At 35.7% G+C, this 25,158-nt stretch overlaps 1 protein-coding gene across 1 annotated transcript in view; it reads left to right on the top strand.

The window, feature by feature from the left end:
• The window catches only part of LRP1B (LDL receptor related protein 1B), a 2,064,747-nt gene that overhangs the window by 1,115,566 nt on the left and 924,023 nt on the right, over positions 1–25,158 (top strand).

The raw sequence follows: 25,158 nt of genomic DNA on the forward strand, positions 1-25,158 counted from the left end.
CATAGAGTCTCCAAAGAGTAGGCACTCAGTAATGCTGCCAACTGACAAAAGCACAATGACCATAGTCTTCCTATGGCTTATGACTTCCTGACAGAAATGTAAGTCACTTTCCCACATAATACAAAGCTGCCTATGAGCACTGATGGAAGAAAGGTTTGTAGGGGCTAAGTTTTAAGTGTATTTCTCTAGAAATCTCCTGGTCTGGAGTCCTCATTTTCAAGGAGAACTTTTTAAAAAAAATTGGCTTGTGAACAATATATTTTTCTTAAAATTTTATTTTCCCCTTTATTATTTAGAATGGTTTCAAAAACTTCTTCTTTGTGGAAATGAGAGCACTTCAGCAATTTCCACAGGATTGTATAAGGATTTCTGTTTGGAAAAATTCTAATGCCCCACCCAAAGTGCAATTCCCTGCTCAATAGAATAAGCATGTGGAAAGAAAATGCCTCCTTCCTGCCTTGCTCCACCAGAAAGCAGTTTGTTGGAACAAAAAGATAGCAAGACTTAGAAAACTAAGGTGTTTAAGTCTACCTCTTATGCACATTATGTACTTTTGGTCAAATTATTTTATTTCTTTGAACTTCAGTTTCCTAAGAATAATATCTGTCATCAAAAACATGTTGCAAAGGTTAAAAATAAGGCATATGTGATAGCATTTTCAGTGTCTTATCCATGATGGTAGCTGTGTGAACAGGGTTGGTATGTGAAGTTCTATGGGCTCAAGTTCTTCTCTGGGCTTTGCACAACTTCTAGTTTATCCTGATCTTCCTGGCAGGCACCTAGTCTCTCTTTATGTCATCATTCAAGCTTCACATTCTTAAGTTTTCCTGGAATCCCTCTGGCAGATATAGGCATCTTCATCTCCCCTTGAAAGCCCTGCTCATCTTGAGTTCTCATTGTTTGTTTGCATGAATGATTTCCTACAGCTCTCTGAGCTCTTTGAGGGTGGGAACTGTGTCTTTTTATCTATCTGGCTCTGGTTCATTATACGTTGTTGTCCTCTAGTATGTGCTATATGAATATCTGGTGGTTGAATGTACATTAAACAGATGAATAAAAATGACTAAAAATGTTTATAAACTATACACTGAGATCATCATTCACCATTGCATACGTGGGATGTGAACCCTTTTAGAAAGTATAACCTGAATGGTGAAATTTTTCCTTCTGTAGAATTTCTTGGTAGAATGGCCAGGTTGTCCCTTTTTGTTTCATTCTTGGTGTCTGATAAGCTGACTGAGGGATGGACAGAGAGCGAGAACCAGAATGACTACAAGTCAGAAGTAATGAACGTCACCCTATTCTATGTCCTGGGTACCGGCAGAATGCATGACACTGAATAAATGCTAAATAGTATTTTTAAATGAATTAGCATCAGTCTTCTTTGTGACACTGAGTAAATGCTACATTATATTTTAAAATCAATAAACTTCAGTATGTTTACAAGAACTGAAATTTTGGAGGGAATAATCTGGTTATTTAGATGCTTTTTTTTTTTTTTTTTACATAATGTTTCTCCGAAATTCAGGTTGACAAATCTGCATTTCTGTCACCACAAGCCTGTATTTACCCTCAGTGGTGTGTAAGTGGTTGCTTATTTTCTGCAAACACTAATAATATCTTTAGACCACTTCAATAACTACCAATAAGTCCCTTCTCATTTCCATACATACTATATATCATTGGCAGCATCAGACTCATTAGAGTGCAAAGCAATAAGCAATCTTCTGTTGATTGATACTTTTGATACCGCCCTGCTGTTTATTGAAAGAACTTTCATTGATTGACTGCTCCAGGTGATTTTTTGATGAAAAGATGGCTTAAGTAGGAGGATTGGCTCACTGTTGGACCTTTTTATAGCGCTGGGTAGTATGTAATCCTTGCATGACCTACTTCTTATTTGTACAGAATTTTTCCTACTACTGCTTTTCTTTGATTCTTAAGACAATTTATATATATATATGCTTTTATTTATATGTAATGTATATTTGGTCATGGGCAAATGAGCTACTTCCCAAGTAGCTCAGTGGAAAAGAAACTGCCTGCCAATGTAGGAGCATAGGAGATAAGGATTTAATCCCTGAGTTGGGAAGATTCTCTGGAGAAGGAAATGGCAACCTACTCCAGTATTCTTGCTTGGATAATCTCATGGACAGAGGAGACTGGCAGGTTATAGTCCCTGGGGTCACAAGGAGCCAGACATAACTGAGCATGCACATATATTTGGTTATAAATAAATATAGATTCATAAAAATATCTATGTACATATAATACTATATAATAATCTTCAAATTTCCTTTTCTTATAAAAATACCCAACTGGATTAGAGCAACACTAATGGCCATTAAAAAAAAAATTAATTACCTATTTTAAAGTCATATCACATTCTGAGGTACAAGGCATTAGGGCTTTGATGTATGAATTGAGGGTGGAAATACTAGATTCAGCCCATAAGAGGTTCTATAAGGGAATGTCACATTTTTTAGGAAGTACATATAGAAGTGAAACATGACATCTGCAATTTATTTCAAATGGTATACCAGGAAAAAAAGTACTACATGTTTATGAGTATGTATGTTTATTACACACATTCACACAGACATACATACACATTTTCTTTCCACCTCTGTCTTTCTTTCCTCTCTTTACTTTCCTCTCCCTACTTTCTAAGGACAACATTTTAACAATTGATGAGTCTGCAGAAAAAGGTAATCTTTTCCCTTAAAATTTGAGAATTTTCAAAATAAGAATTGGAGGGGGACAAGAAATAAAAGACATGATTCTATCCTGTAAGAATTTTACAATCTGGTAAAGAAAAGAAAGGGATATGTAGATGAGTCTCAAATAAAATGGTAAATGGTGAGATAATAGGTGCAGATTACATAAAGGAAAATGAGGAAAAGGAATCTTTTATTCACTCTTCTCCTTTATCAGAAAACGATCAAATTACAGATAAATTAAACTACAATAACCAACCTGATAGTGTGGCAGAAAGCATTTCTATGTGGTCATTACCAACATTTTCCATTTTATATATGTGATCAGTACACTAAGAGTACATCATGAGAAACGCTGGGCTGGAGGAAGCACAAGCTGGAATCAAGATTGCCGGGAGAAATATCAATAACCTCAGATATGCCAATGACACCACCCCTATGACAGAAAGTGAAGAAGAACTAAAGAGTCTCTTGATGAAAGTGAAAGAGGAGAGTGAAAGAGTTGGCTTAAAGCTCAACATTCAGGAAACTAAGATCATGGCATCTGGTCCCATCACTTCATGGGAAATAGATGGGGAAACAGTGGAAACAGTGGCTAACTTTATTTATTTTGGGGGTGTGCTCTAAAAATCACTGCAGATGGTGATTGCAGCCATGAAATTAAAAGGCGCTTACTCCTTGGAAGGAAAGGTATGACCAACCTAGACAGCACATTAAAAAACAGAGACATTACTTTGTCAACAAAGGTCTGTCTAGTCAAGGCTGTGGTTTTTCCAGTGGTCATATATGGATGTGAGAGCTGGGCTGTGAAGAAAGCTGAGTGCTGAAAAATTGATGCTTTTGAACTGTGGTGTTGGAGAAGACTCTTGAGAGTCCCTTGCAGATCCCAGCAGTCCATCCTGAAGGAGATCAGTCCTGGGTGTTCATTGGAAGGACTGATGTTGAAGCTGAAACTCTAATACTTCGGCCATCTGATGCAAAGAGCTGACTCATTTGAAACGACCCTGATGCTGGGAAGATTGAGGGCAGGAGGAGAAGGGGACAACGGAGGATGAGATGGTTGGATGGCATCACCGACACAATGGAGCTGGGTTTGGGTGGACTCCAGGAATTGGTGATTTACAAGGAGGCCTGGCATGCTGCGGTTCATGGGGTCACAAAGACAGGACTGAGCAGCTGAACTGAACACTAAAAACACTTTTATGTAAAGTTCCTTAATATTTTGCTTCTTCTGAAGTTCATTTGACATATTTAGGCTCCACATTAGATAATGAAATGTCCATACTGGGTGAAGCTTGCTGTTTGTGGACATCCCTATTTTAATTTTTAGCTTCCAATAATAATAATTAATTCTTTTGATGTTAAGAGATTTTTTGAATGCCAGATTTTAGTAAGAATGTGTCATCTATTTAATTGTTTAATACTCAGAATAGGCATATAGAAATATTTTTTTTCCTCCATCTTGCATATGAGGCAATGGACCCATGGTAAGGTTAAGTAACTTATTCACATCTAATGAACAATAGAATCAGAATTCTAACTTAGTCATTATTGTAAGCCCATTATTTAGCTTATTTATCTTTTGCTTGTATTTTAGTCAGGCTTGTTTACTGCAAGAACACAGACCCCTGAAAAAATGGTAACCAATGACGTTATTATATAATTATTAAATATAGAAATTCTCAAGAACATCCAAAACCAAACATTTAATAAGGATTCATAGAGACTAAAGCTGGATGTGGATTTTGTTATCAGAACATTTTTATCAGGATATTCTTCCTTCTTTCTCCCACTAACAATCCTGGTTCACAATCCCAAGGAAATATATTCGATAAATTTTGGTTATTAGTTTATGTACAAGATATGTATTGGTTATTCTTTGGCCAACTCCTATTCTTAAAAGGTCACTTGTGATTAAGGTGGTGATTAGGAAGGATTAGTGTGAAATCACATAACATAAAGTATATCCATCTGGGTCCATCCTTTATAGCAAGAAGTATGGGAAGAAGATCACAATGAATTATGACTGTTAGAGTCTATTAAAACTCAGTGATTTTATAGGTTTTGTTCAGAGCTGTTTGTAAACTTTGTCTTCACAATTAGAAGTACAATGATTGTGTTCTGTTTCTACAAGGAAAGCTCACCTGTCTACCCTAGTACTACCCAGGCTCATTCTCAGTTGCTCAGTCATGTCCATCTCCTTGAGACCTCAGGGACTATAGCCCACCAGGCTTCTCTGCCCATGGGATTTTCCAGGCAAGAACACTGGGAATCCAAGTGGATTGCCATTTCCTCCTCCAGGGGATCTTCCTGACCCAGAGTTTGACCCTGTATCTTCTGCATCTCCTGACAGGTGGATTCTTTACCACTGAGCCATCAGAGTAGCCCAGAACTACCCATACTCTATCACTATTGTCACATCCGATCATGGATGATGTTAAAAGTTTCACTGAGATTTACTGTAACTTTCAAGAATCACTGTAACTAGAACTAATCATAGAATTCCACTTAAAAGTTTCTCTGTAAGAGTTATGTAGGTAGGATAATATGTTCCATTTTGTTTCTAATACTTCTGATTATGTCATGCTTGCTTGGGCCACTGCAGCATCTTGTGTTGATGTCGTCAGAGAATCGTCTGTTCTGATTGTAGTATCAACGAACCATTTAGAATAGACAGTAAGATGATATCACCTGTGTGGACCAAATGAGTAATAAGATTAGAGTCCAGACTCCTGTCCAAAATAATTTTGAATCCTTGTCTCTAAATGTGTTATCTTAAGCTTGCTCATTTGAACATCCTATGACATTTTCCTGCCAAGCTCTAGGTTCTTGAGATCTTCCTACAGTTTGTGCATATTGGCTTAATATTTCACTACTATTTTTAGTAAAAGCTTAGTATGATTTGCTAACCAGGAGATATTAATGTGTTGTATTTCTTTTAACCATTTATCTCAAATGTAAAATAAAAATTATTCTGGAATGAATCCTATAGAGATTTTTCTTTTTTACATTTCATCTGGAGAAGTTTTTATTTATCTTTTTCCTTTGTCATTACTAAAACAGATCTTTAGTCAAACAAAAATGGTAAGTAGTTTTAAATGTACAATTTCACAAAATTCCTTATGAAAATCTTAACTATATTATATCCATTGGTGGCCTTTTATTTGAAAAATGCATTTATATTTTCTCAAAGAGTTCTCAATGTTATGCAATTTAGAGCTAGTTTCTGGCATATATGTAGGATTATGAGAACTTAATGGTAGATGGATGACCCTTCTTTGACTTTACCACCAGTACTTAGCACTGTGATTGCACATTACTGACGCTCCACAAGCATTTATTCCATTGAAGTTGTATTGTGCCTCTTAGCAGCATCTTACTTTTTCTTCTGTAACCTAAATTTTTCTATTAATATTTGGATTCATTAGCTTATTTAGCATGGAAGTGAGGTTCATCAACTATACCTGCCCTTCCCCCACCCATCAGAATTATTTGTCAAATACTTATCCCTCCAGCAAACTGACATGTATAACTTGAAAATCATATATTAAATTACCACTGTTTCCTGTCATTATTCCCAAATCCTCAATTAAAAGGAAATAGTATCATGTGAAATAAGAACTGTGGAACAGTTTAAGGAGGAAAACATGTTTCAGTTGAATTTCTTCTGTATACTGAATAGTATATCTCATTTAATTCATCAAAATGCATTCTTACTTGGGCATGATTTTTATCTTTTTTCTGGTGAAGAGGCCGAGGCTTATAAGTTAAGTAAATTCCTCAAAATCAAATAGTTAACTGGATCAGAGTTGAAATTACTTGATTCTAGACAAATATTAGTTGGGTATTTTGGGGTGAAAATTCACTTAATGATATTAATCAGATATTTAAAAATTAGAAGTGATTTATATCTAATTGACTGTAGGCTTATTCCATAAAGATTATAGTCCTTGTTTTTTTTTTTTCTCAACTTTTTAAAAAATTGAAATATAGTTAATTTACAATGTTGTGTTAGTTTCAGATGTACAGCAAAATAATTTAGTTATAGATCTATATTCTTTTTCAGTTTCATTATAAGGTAATTACAAAAATTGAATAAAGTTTCCTGTACTATATAGTAGGTCTTTATTATTTTATATATAATAGTGTGTGTGTGTATGTATATGTATATATATATATACATATATATATATATATATATGTTAATCCCAAATTCCTTATTTCTTCCTCTGTCCACCAAATATCCCCTTTGCTAACCATAAATCTGTTTTCTATGCCTGTGAGTCTATTTCTGTTTTGTAAGTAATCCTTGTTTTTAAATTGCTTATGATCTAATATTGGATTTTAAATACCTTGGGTAATATACCTCATGATAAGTGAGATTATCTTTCACAAATAATTTTATAATTTTTTCATGAAATTAATTTACCTGAACTCAGTGCTTTAACTTTAACCAGTTAACTTTCATGATTATACTCAAATGAGCATTTATGTGCATACTGGTAGAGTTTCTAACCAAAATGGAGAAATTTGTCTTTAGAAAGCTTCTCATCACTCTTGATTAAAAGAGAGGGAAGGAAGAGAGGAAGAAGGGAAGGGAAGACAGAAAAAAAAAAAAAACAAACTCAGATTATGGGGTTTTAGAGCATCAGTCTTTGCATGGTTACATAGTCAATTCAGTCTCTCAGTCACGTCCGACCCTTTGCGACCCCATGAATCACAACATGCCAGGCCTCCCTGTCCATCACCAACCCCTGGAGTTTACCAAACTCATGCCCATCGAGTCAGTGATACCATCCAGCCATCTCATCCTCTGTCGTCCCCTTCTCCTCTTGCCCCTAATCCCTCCCAGCATCAGGGTCTTTTCCAATGAGTCAACTCTTCGCATGAGGTGGCCAAAGTATTGGAGTTTCAGCTTCAGCATCAGTCCTTCCAATGAACACCCAGGACCGATCTCCTTTAGGATGGACTGGTTGGATCTCCTTATAGTCCAAGGGTCTCTCCAGAGTCTTCTCCAACACCACAGTTCAAAAGCATCAATCTTCAGTGCTCAGCTTTCTTCACAGACCAACTCTCACATCCATACATGACCACTGGACAAATCATAGCCTTGACCAGACAGATCTTTGTTGGCAAAGTAATGTCACTGCTTTTTAATATGCTATCTAGGTTGGTCATAACTTTCCTTCCAAGGAGTAAGCATCTTTTAATTTCATGGCTGCAATCACCATCTGCAGTGATTTTGGAGCCCCAAAAACTAAAGTCAGCCACCGTTTCCACTGTTTCCCCATCTATTTCCCATGAAGTTATGTGACCAGATGCCATTAAGAAGAGGTGGCAAGAATACACAGAAGAACTGTACAGAAAAGATCTTCACTACCCAAATAATCACGATGGTGTGATCACTCACCTAGAGCCAGACATCTTGGAATGTGAAGTCAAGTGGGCCTTAGGAAGCATCACTATGAACAAAGCTAGTGGAGGTGATGGAATTCCAGTTGAGCTGTTTCAAATCCTGAAAGATGATGCTGTGAAAGGGCTGCACTCAACATGTAAGCAAATTTGGAAAACTCAGCAGTGGCCACAGGACTGGAAAAGGCCAGTTTTCATTCCAATCCCAAAGAAAGGCAATGCCAAAGAATGCTCAAACTACCACACAATTACACTCATCTCACACACTAGTAAAGTAATGCTCAAAATTCTCCAAGCCAGGCTTTAGCAATACATGAACTGTGAACTTCCAGATGTTCAAGCTGGTTTTAGAAAAGGCAGAGGAACCAGAGATCAAATTGCCAACATCTGCTGGACCATTGAAAAAGCAAGAAAGTTCCAGAAAAACATCTATTTCTGCTTTATTGACTATGCCAAAGCCTTTGATGGTGTGGATCACAATAAACTGGAAAATTCTGAAAGAGATGGAAATACCAGACCACCTTACCTGCCTCTTGAGAAACCTGTATGCAGGTTAGGAAGCAACAGTTAGAACTAGACATGGAACAACAGACTGGTTCCAAATAGGAAAAGAAGTACATCAAGGCTGTATATTATCACCCTGCTCATTTAACTTATATGCCATGTACATCATGAGAAACACTTGGCTGGAAGAAGCACAAGCTGGAATCAAGATTGCCAGGAGAAATATCAATAACCTCAGATATGCAGATGACACCACCCTTATGGCAGAAAGTGAAGAGGAACTAAACAGCCTCTTGATGAAAGTGAAAGAGGAGAGTGAAAAAGTTGGCTTAAAGCTCAACATTCAGAAAACTAAGATCATGGTTACATAAAATGCTCACATTAAAAAAAAAGCTTGAGAGTCTGTTGTGCTCTCAGCATTTTGCCACACTTTATATATAAATGTTACTGACCAAGTTCTTAGCCTCCTTAATCAATAGAAATTAATAAGTGGTCAGACAAATTCGGAAAAGACTAATATTGATTGGGGCTACTGCTGCAGCAGGGGAAGCAAAAACAAGGAGCACGTTTTCTTGCTAGATCACTAAGGCAGGGATAATTGGCTCCTTCTATGTGATGAGGGTATGGATGGATCTAGGGTTCAGGGTGGCAGGGTGGCTTAGGTGATCTGCCACCCCCGTGGTGGTGCTGTGTGGGTTTTTTGTCTTTTTTATCTTGTTCATGATTTGCCCCAACTGCACATATATGCAGTTATTTTTAGTCCCTTATAGTTTATTTGTATTTTGTTGCTTAGGAGACATTTTTCTAAGTGGGAGCACTGCAACAAAGGGTCCAGGTCCCAGCCTTCTTACAAGGGTTATCATCTTTATTTAAAAATATAGGAAAAGTGATGAATAATCAACTAACCTTTCATAGTCTCTCAGCACATTAGAGCTCTACCTACAGTTATTTCAGTGGTCTAAATAATCTGTGGAAACTCAAAAATATAGTTGTTACTGCTGTTACTTGTTTATCAGACAAAACTATTTTATATACTCTAGAGACAACTTTCCTAAAGCTTTTACCTTCTCTTTGGAAAAGCAAGGTAGAAAGTCTAAATCCCTTTTTTTATATTAATATTTATAAGTGATAGTTAAAAACTCACACAATAAAAGCTATAAGAGTTTTACTTTTTTAACCTAAAAAAAAAAAAATGAGAGAGGGAGAGAAATAGAAAACACTGGGAGGAAATTGAGCACAGCATATGTCCATAAACGAAGAGATCTGAAGTTTTATACCAAGTCTTGTAATTACTTGTCTGTATATGATCCTGGGCAAAAGCTTTATCTCTCCAGGTCTTATAATTTAGTAATCCTACTATTCAAGTTGGAGAAAAGATCATTTCATTAGGGTAGCACAGATACAACATTAGCTCAGAGGTTATTTTTGTTTGGTACAACTTAACACCGCATTTTTAACTTTATTTTATTTTTTTGATAGCATCAATTGAAGTAAATCTTTGTTAACCATTCCTCATTTCTGGTTAGCAGACCCACTACTTAACATAATAGTTTGAAAGTGGCCTTTGAGAAGGCCACTTCTCACATTCCCTATGAGGAGTTTAAGGTCATGTTTGAGCAAAGAGAGAACACTTCTTTCTTTATTGTTGCTTCATTACTTTTCTCTGTCTCTCTCTCCTCCCTACCGTTTACCCTTATCACTATCTTTTATTTATCTCCTTCTCTCCTGATAAGCTTTTTCTGCTGCACTCATGCATTCCTTAAACATAGCTAACCAGTTCCCTGAATGTATCTGTCATTCAAGCCAGAAGTCACTATGAGCTTCCTGTGTCATATTTTAAAAATAAAGTCAGAAAACCTGATTCACTCGCAACCAGTTTTTTGGATATCCAATGGCTAGCTAACCACCGCTGATCTAAAACAGGGAAAGGAGTCAGTGGTAGGAAGGACTACAGTGTAAAGGAAATTGGGCTCTATGATTTAAATCTTGTGGGGGAAGGACTTCTTCCTTGAAGAAAACAAAAGGAAAAAAAAAAATCAAGGACTGAGTAAACATTCCAAACTCAGTTTCACAACATTCTGTATTTTATAGAGAGTATCAATGTATCAATGTCGGAGGCCAGGTTTATGGTGGACAATACAGTTTATTTAGGATATCCTGGTTACTGGTCAGTTGGATATTAAGTCATAAAGCCTTAAGTTAGCCCACTAGATCACTGAATCATTTTCATTCAGCTGCAAAACTTTCATCTTTCTTTTATAAATATTTGTAAACCCTTTTGCCTCACAATTTAATTTCTAAAGATGTAAAACCCTATTATAGTGACTATGTAAAAATTATTATTTGGATAATTTACCTTATGGAATACAGATCTTCCTGGACTTATAATGGGGTTATTTCACAATATCCATCAGAAATGCATTTAATATTGCTATCCTACCAAGCATCATAGCTTAGCCTATCTACCTTTAACAGTCTTTGAACATTTATATTAGACTGCAGTTGGGCAAAATCATCTAACACAAAGTCTTTTTTGAAATAAAGTGTTGAATATCCTATAATTTATTGAACAGTATATGGAAAGTGCAATACAGAATGGCTAGATGGGTACAGAATGGCTTTAAGCATATTGGTCATTTCATCTCGTGCTCATGTGATTGACTGGGGGCTGTGACTGACGCCAGTGCCCAGCATCATTTGAGAGTCAGTACCATATACTGCTAGCCCAGGAAAAAATTCAAACTCAAATTTTGAAGTACATTAGCTCCCTCGCTCCTGCCCACACACACACTTATCTACAAAGGATACATTCTAAGATCCCTACTGAATGACTAAAACGGGGGATAGGGCTGAGCCCTGTATATACCCTTTTACTGTCCTGATGAGTGGGTAGCATACACAGCATGGATGTGCTGACAAAGGGATGATTCACCTTCCGAGTGGGGCAGAGCAAAGCAGTGTGAAGTTTTCTTACACTACTGAAAATGGTTCATCATTTAAAGCTTATGAATTATTTCTGAAATTTTAATATTTTTGAACCACAAATGACTGTGGTAGCTGAAACCTCACAGAATGAAACCATGGATGAGGTGAGGATACTATGTGGCTTCTAGTCACTGATTATCACTTTCATATTATTGAATATTCAAAAAATCATAAGTTGAACCATAATAATTCAGGGATTATCTATATGCATTGCATATAGTTTGATTGGCAGATAGAGATTGCATTTATTTCTAATAATTCATTGCTTTTATTCATAAAGAAATATGAACTTTGTTATTCTACTTGTGCTGTTTCATGTGCAAAGCAAAAAATGTTTGAGAATTTTTATCGAGGAAATTAGTCATGTATGGATGTGAGAGTTGGACTATAAAGAAAGCTGAGTGCCAAAGAATTGATGCTTTTGAACTGTGGTGTTGGAGAAGACTCTTGAGAGTCTCTTAGATTGCAAGGAGATCCAACCAGTCCATCCTAAAGGAGATCAGTCCTTGGTGTTCATTGGAAGGGCTGATGTTGAAGCTGAAACTCCAATATTTTGATCACCTGATGCAAAGAGCTGACTCATTTGAAAAGACCCTGATGCTGGGAAAGATTGAAAGTGGGAGGAGAAGGGGATGACAGAGGATGAGATGGTTGGATGGCATCACCGACTCAATGGACATGAGTTTGAGTAAACTCCAGGAGTTGGTGATGGACAGGGAGGCCTGGAGTGCTGCAGTTCATGGGGTCGCCAAGAGTCAGACATGACCGAGTAACTGAATTGAACTTAACTGGTTGAGGAAATTATATATATTGTAATCTTAGACTTCTGAATTTGTCAAGTATTGCTAAAAACCATTGATTACTCAAATAACTTTTCCTTTCATTTAACTAAAATAAAATTAATTTATAGTAGTTGCATATAAATTTAAAAAATTTCCAACTTTCCCAAGTAATAACTTCATAATGCATTTGTTGTCCGTGGGATATTTGACTTCTCTTTTTCCTGTAGTTTTGATAGGTGTTTCAGTTACTATTTGTCTTAACTATGAATATTTATCACATAAGAATTTTCCAGTTATAAATGTCATAAAACTCCATTTAAATCAGCTTAAGCAGAAAAGGTGAAATTTAATAGCTCAAATTTCTGAATAAACAAGTGGTGCTTCCTTTGGTGTTGTAGGATTTAGGGTTCTAAAATATGTCCTCAAGGCCTCTGTTTTCTCCATTTGGTTTACTGAACAAATCTGGTTCACTGATACTCTAATTTCCAGTTCATTGAACTGTTAATATCTATTAAATATTTTAAATTCATATTTAATGGTGGAGTAGTCTCCTAAATAGTTTTTAGGCACTCTATCTGTCAAAGTTACACTAGAAAAAAAAAAATGAACCAGTAGGATTTATAAAAATGTATAGTTTTCTATCCTAAGGAGTTGGCATATATGGGTGTGGGCACTAGCTAGTTAGAGGAAAATGCTTAGGGTAGACAGTCAAGAAGGCAGGGTGGAAGTCTTAGGCTGATGCTTCAGTCCACATTTAAAATTTCTTCTTGAGGGAAACTTTGGTTCTGCTTTTAAACTTTTCAACTGATTAAATCAAGCCCATTCAAATTATTGAGGATAATCTTAGATGATAATTATATATATAAAAAAATCTTAGTAACAGCTGAATTGGTGTTTGAACTGGAGACCATAACCTGTTAAATTGTTGTATAAAGTTGAATATTATAGACACTGATTTAGAAGAAAAATGTCATGAAGGTTGAGCAGCAGACAATAACCTAGGAAACTTTCTAATACAAAATTTAAATAATTTGTTCTCTTTGAAAAACTAATTGACCTCCATGTTAGAAACTACTGAAATTGAGAAAAGATTACCATGATTGAATAGCCTGTGTGGCTGTACCTGGTTGTGTAGTCATTTCTGACTCTTTGTGACCCTTTAGACTAGGCTGCCAGGCCCCTCTGTCCATGGGGATTTTCAGGCAAGAATACTGAAGTGGGTTGCCATTTCCTTCTCCAGGGGATCAAACCTGAGTGTCCTGTCTCCGACATTGCAGGCAGATTCTTTACCTTCTGAACCATCAGGGAAGCCCCTTGAATAGCCTACTATTTTTAATTATTTGAGTATGACATTAATAAGAATTTATTAGTAGACATTGCTTCTATCAATTAACAATCTGCAATTACCCAAACTGACCATCTCTGAGTATATCTTCATAAGTTATGATGCATATTTATCTTCAACAATCTTGTTCCCCATTCCCTCTTGAAGTAGAGATTAGATACCTTAGAATCCCCTGTTGTAATCCCAGAATCTTGAGCTCAGGAGATACCAAATGAGTATATCTGGGAAGAAAATAATGAATAGGGATGAGGAAGGAAAGCTGAATAAAAATATTTTGCCATTGTTAATAACATTATAGTGAATAACTTAATGCATGTATTGTCTCTTATTTGTGAAGATTCATCTTCAAGATAAATTTCTAGAACAAATATTGTTGGATGAAAGAGATTTTACATGCATATTTAATTTTGCTAGGTACTCCCCAAATTTCTACCACAGTGATTGTAGAAGATGGAGATTTCAGAAAGATATATAGATGTTTATTGTGTACAATAAAACTTGAAAATCACTGTTTAGAGCATGGATATCTACCTTTGGGTGTATTAACTTTTTGTCCAAAAACACCTGTGGAATACATATCTACTGGCCTACTTATCCATTTGCACAGCCTGCAAAACTAGCAATGGATGGAGCCCCCAAAGGTCATCCTGGTAAAGAAAGCCTAGTCTAGAAGCATCTAGCAATTATCACAATCCCTTTTTTCCCAGGGGCTTTGGGATCCCCTTGTGGCTCAGGTGGTAAAGAATCAACCTGCAATTCAGGAGGCCTGGGTTTGATTCCTGGGTTGGGAAGATCCCCTGAAGAAGGGAAAGGCCACCCAGGGAAAGGCCAGTATTCTGGCTGGAGAATTCCATGGACTGTAGTGTCCATGGGGTCTCAAAGATTTAGATGTGACTGAGCAACTTTCACTTTCCCTCATAGCTCATTTGGTAAAGAATCTGCCTGCAGTGCAGCAGACCCAGGTTCAATCTCTGAGTCAGGAGGATCCCCTGGAGAAGGAAATGACAAACCACTCCAGTGTTCTTGCCTGGAGAATCCCATCGACAGAAGAACCTGGCAGCCGCAGTCCAAGGGATCACAAGAGTCGGACATGACTTAGCGACTAAACTACCGTCACCACTGTTTTGCCCACAGAGCTAGAATAGTCGTTTCCCTTGATTAGGTTCCTTTAGTCTCTGCAGCCTTAGCCACCCTTAGTCCACACTTGATCCTGCATTTCAACTTAAAACTAAACCAAGGCATTTGAATAATGTAACTTATGAAGAAGTTATTACTTTACATGATGTTTGCCTTATTTTTCCAAGTATATATCTGCTTTTCACAGCTAGAAAAGTGAATATCAAAAAAATCTTTATTTTCTACATTGTGGTTTTATCTATGTAATCATATGGTTTTCTCATCATTGCAATATTATTACACATTTTATTCTAACAGCAAACTGAGACATGCATACAAGTATAAACAATAAATTATATATTAAAAATTACTATGCTATAGTTAAAGTTTCATTTTCACCTTGCTGCTTTTTCCTCCATTTAGTAAGAATTTAAAATAGAAATTGACAGTTCAGCTAACTGGTAATTAGCATAGCAGTGAACCAGATTTGTTCAGCAGTCCACAACTTCATGGATACTTACCTTAGCTGCTTCTGAGACAGCCATCTGTGTTATTTCATCTCAGAAAAATGCCTTTATAAACCAGTAGGACACCCTAAGCATGGAAATTAGGTTATACATCTCTGCATATTTCAAAGAACAAGTTTTTACATCCAATATATTACTGCAAATATTCTACTATTCCACATGAATCAAGTATATTGAGCATGAGCTTTTGAGAACTGACATACTGCATTCTGACCCCTGAAGAAGACCTAAGATAGTGTTGCCCTTGGTCATGGAAAGTAATATGCCCAAATTGTAAAATCCTTTTCTCATATTAAATTGAATGACACCTTGCAATCTTATGCTTGGCAGATTTCCTGAGAAAAATCTGAAGGCTCAGTGTATTCCATAAATATATTTTGGGAAATTTATTATAGAGCTAGAATGCTCCTCTCTAATCACCCTTGTTTTCACCCAGTTAACTGTTAAGTTCTGTTGATATGGACCCCAAAATACTCCTCAAAACTTCTCTCTTCTTTCTCATTTACCCCTGTGTTAATGCTTATCCACCATACTGGTATCCCCTTATCTAATCTTCCAATATTTTGAGTCCGTCTTCCTCACAGGGGACAGTATAGTCTTCAAATCCATATTGATTATATAAATATCGTACTTTAAAGTAAACAAAGAAACAAAACTTTGCTATATTCTGGAAGTAGATGGTCTAAACCCCTTAGAGATACATGCAAATGCTGTTATAATCTGGTATCTACAGGTACATAGAAATTAATGTTGATATGTAATTAAAAATGAAAATTGGCCAGATACAGGAATACCAGATCTTACCATGATCTAATATCACTACTTCCTACAAGTTCTCTAAAGAGAATTGTGTACAAAAGAGGGCAAAGCAATAAAAATGAGGCCAAGCAATAATTTATTACTGGCTAATGATTTAGGAGCAAAGAATTCCAATGGGCTATGCTGGATAATGTAGAAAACCAACTTATTTTCATACCCTACAATGGCCTTATCCATATTTTTTGCCCTTTTAACATGCTCTTAAGTCTGAGTTTTAGATTTTCTTTTCTATTATGAGGGGGTGAATTCAGAGCTTATATAGGTATATGTAGAGAGACAGAGAAACAATATGGGCAGATACATGGTTCAGTCGTAAGTATATGGTGCTGAATAAAGCAGATATAGTCTGTTTCCTCTTGGAGATTATAATCTACTTAGTAAACAGATCTTAAACTAACCATTGTATGTGTGTGTATGTGTGTTTGTATCTGTTTTATGCAATTAAATAAGAAAGGATGAGGTAAAAATATAGAATGCCATGAGATTTTATCAAGCAAACCTAACTGATACTGGAAAAACAGGAAAGGCCTTTCACAGAAATTGACATTTAAGTTGAAAGCTAAAGTCAATTTTGGAATAGTGTAGTAGAAATTACTTTCCAGACTTGGGAACAGGATATGTGAAGTGGATAAAGGAAGAAATTGTGTAGATTGTTAAGTGAACTGAAAGATGGTCAAGTTATTTGAATTATATAGAAGAATACTATTAGATGTAGGTATTAAAACTGAGAAAGAGTGTCTCCAGACATAGCTGGAGAGATAGGTAGAGACTAAATTATCTGACTGTTTGGGGCAATGTTGAGAATATTAAGTTTTATTCTGATTGTTATCAACAGTTGTAAGAGGATTTTGTAATACACAATTTACCTTTGGAATTGGTGCTGTCATTGATACAGTATATTAATGACACTCAAAAAATCATGAAATGTTACAAGATGAGAAGAGAGTAGTATTCTGGAGTTAGTATTCAAGGAGGCATTGATTTTAGATCTACTCCTGAAGTTCTCATAAGAAGCCCACGTTTTCTGTGACTGCTGGTAAAGGATGAGCTCAACAGATGCTAAATTTCAGTAAAAGCAAAAAGGTGGAATTAACTTTCTAAGTTTAGTCTTAGGATATTGGGGAGTTTGTGATCATAGAATAGGAGATTCAGAGGGCAGGTCAGAAGTGTTTGGGTAGGAAGAGAGAAGGTTGTATCAGTGGACAGATGTTAGGATGGATGCAGAGACCTGTGTAAATAAGGGAGAGGATATTGAAAACTTACATCTGGAATATAGATGGGTTTATAAGGTTTCAATTACAGCTTGAGAAAAATGGCTGCCTGAAAGTCAAAGTGTTAGGCCAAGTACGTCATTATCTTTTAGGTGATTAGATGTGCTAGTTCCAGTTTAAGTGTAGTCATGTGTGGGTGGTAGACATGAATAAGTAAACATAAAACAAGTGTCAGGCAACGCCAATCCAGGGAAATAGGGTTAGTTATTTGTCCCATTGTGTCCCCATCTATGTTAAACATTGATGAAATAGCTATGTGATAAACATAAAAAGAAATAATAGTGGGGGCTTCCCTGGTGGCTCAGTGGTAAAGAATCTGCCTGCAATGCAGGAGATCCAGATATGTGGTTTGATCCCTGGGTTGGGAAGATCCTCTGGAGGATGAAATGGCAACCCAATCCAGTAATCTTGACTGGCGAATCCCACTGGAGTTGCAAAAGAGTCAGAGATGACTGAATGACTAAACAAAAACAATAATAATAATAATGTGCAAATCTTTTTACTTTACTCTTTTTTCCTTTCTTTGTTTACAGTGGCAAGCCTATTACTTGCTGAATTAGATTCTAGCTCTCAGAATATGGAAAGATGAAAGACAAATGGGAATAAAAGCTTAAAAGATAAATTTGCTTGAAATAATTTGAAAAAGTGAGTTAAGGGCAGGGTTGGGATAGGATGGAGATTGATAGAGTTCATATTTGAATTTGTGAAAGTGTCTAGAGAGCTTGGAATTGGGAAGAACATTTGAAAAATCTGTTGATATGTCCTGAGTAATATATTGAGTTTTTTAAAAATGGAGAAAGATGATATAAAAAAATTATTATCCATTATTGATATTTTTCTTTTCTGTTTTCATGGGAGATTACAGAAAAAAATTCAGATGCTTTCTATTTATATATCTATATATATTTATGCCATGTTGGGATTACATGAGGGTTACATATGAACATTATAAAATGATTCCTTTATGCAGAGTTGGTATTTCAATATGTTTTTCCTAAGATGGTATAAATTTTGATTGTTCAGAATCTTTAGTACAAGAGTTACCTGGATCTTTTATATAAGACATTAAACAATGTAGTGTTTTACTTATGGCATATTAGCTTCCGAGTACAGAAACCCCCCACCAAAGCCACTCAGATGTATACAGATCTCTAAGAGGCTATGGTAACTCCCATGTATTTACCTACCTGAGGACAGGAAATTAGAACAGACTCCTGGAGAATTTCTTGCCCAAAGACTTCATGGCTCCTTCCATCCTATTTCTATCTCATGACTCCCCTATGTCTATGCACATGCTCTGGTTTTCCTCCTCTCTGCACTCCACCCCCCACATCACCCCCCCCTCCACCCATGTTGGCACAGCTGCCCACTAGGTGAGCTCCCTACTGTTTGGTATGGATCCATGAGAGAAAGGTCTGAGTGATTCAGCCTAGCCTATAGTTTTTTTTTGCTTGCATCATATGTCCCCAAGGTGGTGGTGGGGAGAAGGGGAAGGGATAATATTGCCACATAGGGATGCCAGTCTCAGGAACACTAACTGAATGGGGCAGATTCAGGTAAATGATGATGCTGATTGAGTAAGCCATGTTGACTGATAAATCTAATTCATTAACACTTCCAGCAGAATTATTAGTGGGAGTGTTTCCAGAATATAGAATAGCCAGCTGAGAGCAGGAACCTGTATGTCAAGTTTAATTTCTGTGTGTTTATGTATGAACTGAAAACCAAATTCAAGAGAGATTTTTCAAACAATGAAAACAAAAACCCCAACCAAGTAAAAATCAATAAATCACTGTCTTGAACAATCTTGGCTAGACAGAGAAAATAGTTTATTTATCTTCTACATCCCTTAAGTAGCAGGAGCTAATGGAAATTGAATTTAAACCTGTTACTCTGAAAACTCATTACTCTTTAATATTCACAATTGCATTTTAGAATTACAATGCTAAATATTTAATATTTTTACTTTAATTTAGAGTATGCTTTAATTGCTGCATATAATGTAGAAAATCACTTTCTTCAATTACTGTGAACACAATGGAAGATAAATAAAATATTAATGTTGATGCTTTTTGGATAACATAGTTATTTTTAAAACAAGATAAAAAACTGATGTTTCTAATGTAATTGTTGTTAAGAAAAATACATATATTTTTCCTGAAAAGTGAAGATATGAAGTTCTCTAACACCTGATTAAAAACATGGAGAGTGTGATAGGCCCTTATCAGAACAATGATTTTTTTTTAATTTAGCAATATATGGCCTTCAAGTTTTATGCCTCATTCCCTTCTTATTTATTTATTAACCAAAATCTTGTTGTATAACCTCATTTTTAAACAGTTAAAGGAATAATAGATAATTACATTGTGAGGTATTAACTCTGAAAATTTCTAAATTCCATCATTAAGCTATAACCAAAATGTTAGCAGTAAGAATGATAACACAAAGCCAGAGTCGACTATACAGTTAAAGGATATAGATGGGGACTTCCCCAGTGGTCCAGTGGCTAAGACCCTGTGCTCCCAATGCAGGGTGCCCAAGTTTGATCCCTGATCAGGGAACTAGTTTCCACATGCCACAACTAAGATTGAACACAGCCAGATGAATGAATGAATACTTAAGAAAAGGTTGCAGCGTACAATTTATGATAACCAGGACATGGAAGCAACCTAGATGCCCATCAGCAGACGAATGGATAAGGAAGCTGTGGTACGTATACACCATGGAATATTACTTAGCCGTTAAAAAGAATTCATTTGAAGCAGTTCTAATGAGATGGATGAAGCTGGAGCCCATTATACAGAGTGAAGTAAGCCACAAAGATAAACACCAATATAGTATAGTAACGCATATATATGGAATTTAGAAAGATGGTAACGATAACCCTATATGCAAGACAGAAAAAGAGACACAGATGTATAGAACAGACTTTTGGACACTATGGGAGAAGGCAAAGGTGGGATGATCTGAGAGAAAAGCATCGAAACATGTATATTATCAAGTGTGAAACAGATCGCCAGTCCAGGTTGGATGCATGAGACAAGTGCTCGGGGCTGGTGCACTGGGATGACCCAGAGGGGTGGGATGGGGAGGGAGGTGGGAGGGGGGTTCAGGATGGGGAACACATGTAAATCCATGGCTGATTCATGTTGATGTATGGCAAAAACCACTAAAATATTGTAAAGTAATTAGCCTCCAACTAATAAAAATAAATGAAAAAAAAGAAAGAAAAGAAAAGGTTGCAGTTTTATTTTAAAAAATGATGTAGATAGGACTCTGGTATGTTTAAATTCCCTTTTGTCATTTTGGACAAAGTACAAAAATACGGAAGAATCACTTAAAGCAGATATCACTTGGAAAAGTAAGCCTTATTTTTATCAGTTAAAGAAAAAAGAAAGCACATGTTTTAAGACATCAGCATGTATAACAATTGCTTTGCTTTAAAACATGAGGATGATTGGGGCCATAACTCTGTAAGCACAGTGCTCCATCACTGTCGGTCAGGGCTCCCTTTCTGACTTGATTTATGTCAGGCAAGTTTACCAACAATACTCAAAGTTTCTTACTATCCTCAATTGTATAAAATACTTATATGTCTATAGTAAGATAGGGCTAGTCATGTAATCAATAGGGATGTCAGATAAAATCAGTTTCCCATATGAAATGAGATAAGGAAGCCAATATGACAAACTCCTATTTACTCCAGCTGTCAAATTATGATTAAGGAGTTGGATGAATAATTAAAAGTTTGAAAGAAATTTTCATTTCCTTTATGAACTAATAGTTGAGCATACATTAGAGACAGTAGTTGGGATGTTGTTTCACTTTAATTTTTGTGTTAGTGAGAATTGAATAGAATGGCATTCAAAAAGGAAGTTAAGAACTAGAAAATAGAAATCTCAACTTAATTTCTTCTACTTTCTAGAGAATAAAAAAATAATTTGTTCTATAGGAAAGAACAGGGCAACAGGAAAGGTCAGTATTGTAATCCCGAGAGAATGGGGTGCAGGAGAAATCTGGGAACGGTCTCCACCAGCCACCATGAGTTTGCTATGCAGACTGCTACACAGGCAGCTCCTTGACTGTACTAGAAGCAGCAGACGATGCTTGGTTTTTGTGAGAGGAGATGCTGAAAGGATGACTGAAAACCCTGGAAATTAAGAGTTAAGTGTTCAGGAAACACTGAATAAGATAGGATAAAGGAGATTTCAAACCACCATCTGTGCTTCATTTTAGGGAATTTCTTGACTAGAGCATAGGCTTACCATTGGTTTCTAAACCCAAACGCATAAATAATGTGTAAAGCCATTACATTTCAGTTCAAAAAGCATAAAGTAATCTAATTATGAGAAAAATTAGGCAAACTCAAGATAGGGATATTGGAGATTTCTGTGGTGGTCCAGTGGCTAAAACTTTGCTTTCCAATGCAGGGGATGTGTGTTGGATCCCTGGTTGAGGGGCTAAGATCCCCACATGCGTTATAGTCAAAAAACCAAAACATAAAACAGAAGCAATATTGTAACAAATTCAATAGAGATATTCTTCAAAATAACTCATGTTTACACTTTAGAAATAACAGAAAGCAATGCAAGACTAAATAATTATTCAAAATTAAAGGAGTCTAGAGAGAAAAGACAATTAAGTGAAATACATGATTTTGGATTGGATTCTAAATTATAGAAAAAAAGAAATTTTGCTGGATAGAACATTATTACTCAACAGGCTATATTTGAATAAAATCTACATATTGTAGCAGTATTAAATGCATCAATGTTGTTAGATGTACTATGTTTACAAAAGAGAATGTCCTGGTACTTAGGAGATGTACCCTGAAATCTTAGTGGAAGAGGGTCATCATTTCTTCAATTTAGTGTCAAATGGTTCAGATGGTACTCAAAATGTCCAGAGGAACAAAAGTTCAAAAACTGGTGAATCTAGGTGAAAGGTATACACATTTATTCTACAATCCTTACAATTTTTCTGTAAGTTTGAAATTATTTCAAAATAATGCATTAATAACAAAAGGCAAGACAAATATGTGTGTTATGGCTCTGAGAAGCTGTCCATGTGGACTTGGAATCTATTTCATCTGTAAAATAGAAATAACCTGACCTTTCTATCTCACAAACATTTATTAAGATCAGTGAGATAATGGTATTTATTCTTTGTAAGAAAGAAAAGAGTGATTTTATCAAACCCTAGCTATACTTAATCATGAATGAAATTTAGTTATGTTTCAGACAATTAAAACTATAGCTTCTGTTTATAATAGTCATACATCAATTAAACAATACCCTGGGAATGAATCTTTTCTCTGTAACAGTAGGAGATAATTTTAAACTAAAATTAAACTATATTAAAACAAGTAAAGAAACATCTACAGTCATAATGATAGTCATAATCATGTGACTATGGATATTATTGCTTGCAGATTTATGTTCTTAGTGCTGCTATCCTGGAGAACACTTTCAATTCTTGCATTTCAATTATAAGTGAACTGAGCTTATCATAGTCAGTATTCTCAAATCTGGGGAAGTTTAATTTGATGGAAAGACCTTCTTTTATATCACCACTCAGCACTGTTCTGCTTTGGGCTGGAAGTACAATGACAAATTCTTCACTGTTTCTTCTAACTCAATGCTATTTCACATACCCAAAGTCCTCCTGTTCTTTTGGTTTTACATTTTCATTAAGACAGCAAAATTTTGATGAATCATATATTTATAATTTTCTTTCATACTTTTCTTAAGCTTATTCAGAGTTGCTTCAACCAGTTTTATTATGTCCTGCCATTAAGATAAGAATCACTTGAGTCATCCCTGCAATAATAGGTTAGTATCACTGAAAATCTTCTTGGACAAATTATTTACATTTTCCCAACCTCCTTTATTATCATCAGGTTCACTTTTCCTCTATAACTAAACTTTTTTTTCAGACAGAAATACCAAAAGTCACTAGTATTCTAACAAATACCAAACTCAATGACATCTTCTTGATTTGTATTCTTTTTTTTTTTTTTTTAATCTTTTTTTGTTTTGTGAAGTGACTGACCCAGACAGCCACTCCAATTCTTTATCAGGGAACTTTTCTCCCTTAGGCCTCTATAAGAGTCTGTGTCTTTGATCATAACCTCTAATCTTATTTGGTTTTCTTTCTTCAAAAATATGCCTCCAGGCTTCTTATCTTGGCACTCTTCTCTTTTTGTCTTTTTAGGATCACATCTAATTAAGTCACCTCAGGGTGACTTGAGAGAAGTTCTAATCTCGAGACTCATCTTTCCTATTCAGCCTCATGTAGATAGTTGGAACCCCCTTCTTCATGTCACTATACATAGTCTATATACAACATGCTAAACACAGTGGGCCAGAGGCTCCAACTCTCTGTGCCAAAGCTGACCTACCTGCACATCAGTGTCTATCTGGTCTGTGAAATGGACCAGTTAGAAAAGAAAACTGTAAAAGGACAGGCATTTTGGTAAGAGGTGAGAAAGAAAGTTTTTATGATAAGAACAGTGGACAGTATTCTATAGTAAGAAAGAGGTAAACTGGTAATCTTAATAGTAACTTAACTTGAGATGACCATGAACAAATTGATTAAGAAGTGAAGAAAGAGAAAATGAAAGGTGGAAGCAGGAAGACATTGTGGTAAAGATGAGAGAGAGGGAGGAAGGAAGGTAACTAGTGAGCTATCATAGAAGTAGAAGTTTGAGTATTTAGCATGACAATAAAATGTACCATATGCCCCTTTATTTCTTCTTCACTGGAATAGAAATCTCTTCACCTGAATGGAATGTCACTTGAAAAACATTTTTTAACTTATTGTGATAGTTTCCCCCCTACCCCAGGAGAAATTAGGGTGAAACTTATTTTTTAAATTATTGTGATAAATTGATCTTTCAAAATATTTGGGGGAGTATATACTCATAATACTCATAATAAAATCTGGCTCACACTACACATGCATTAATGTTTAAAAATTAGTCACAGCTTCCCATAGCAAAAGAGCTAAATTAAAGCCTAAATAATATTCCTTAGTATTGAAAGATACCCCATACTGTGAGATGATGCAACAGTGTTGAGACAGGTAACTAAAAACTAATTCACCAAGTTTGCAAAATCGAATATTCTATACTCTAGGTAATCTTAATATTGCTCAGTCACTGGAAATAAGATTATTCTGGAGATGGTTTTTAAATGAAGGCAAGATGGTCCTCCATTTACGAACATAATTTACTCTTATGAGTAGATAATCTTGTTAAAATATTGTCAGGTTAATTGAAATTGATTTCTGTTTACCAAACATAGTGAATACTAATCAAATATTAGACACTGATGTGTTGGAGGTATTTAAACCTTTGACATATGCTGTTAGCACTTCATAGAAGGATTTCTTGTCTCAGAAATCAACATTGCTTTTCAGCCTTTTCTTTAAATATATATAAAGAGAAAATGAAAGGAAATGACCTGCATTATCTTTATTAAATTTTGTCAGTTGGGGATATTTGGGAGAATTTGGGATTGGTTTGGGGGTGATTATTTATTTTCATTGCTATGAATGGCACATTTGCTTTTCCATCTGCTTAATTCCATTGTAGGTTTGCTATATTCTACTACTCATAGCATCATTGAGCTCCACATAATAGCTTTTATAGGAAACAGACATTACCAGGCAATTTGAAAA

Source organism: Odocoileus virginianus, chromosome 13 (assembly GCF_023699985.2).
Source record: "Odocoileus virginianus isolate 20LAN1187 ecotype Illinois chromosome 13, Ovbor_1.2, whole genome shotgun sequence".
NCBI lineage: Eukaryota > Metazoa > Chordata > Mammalia > Artiodactyla > Cervidae > Odocoileus > Odocoileus virginianus.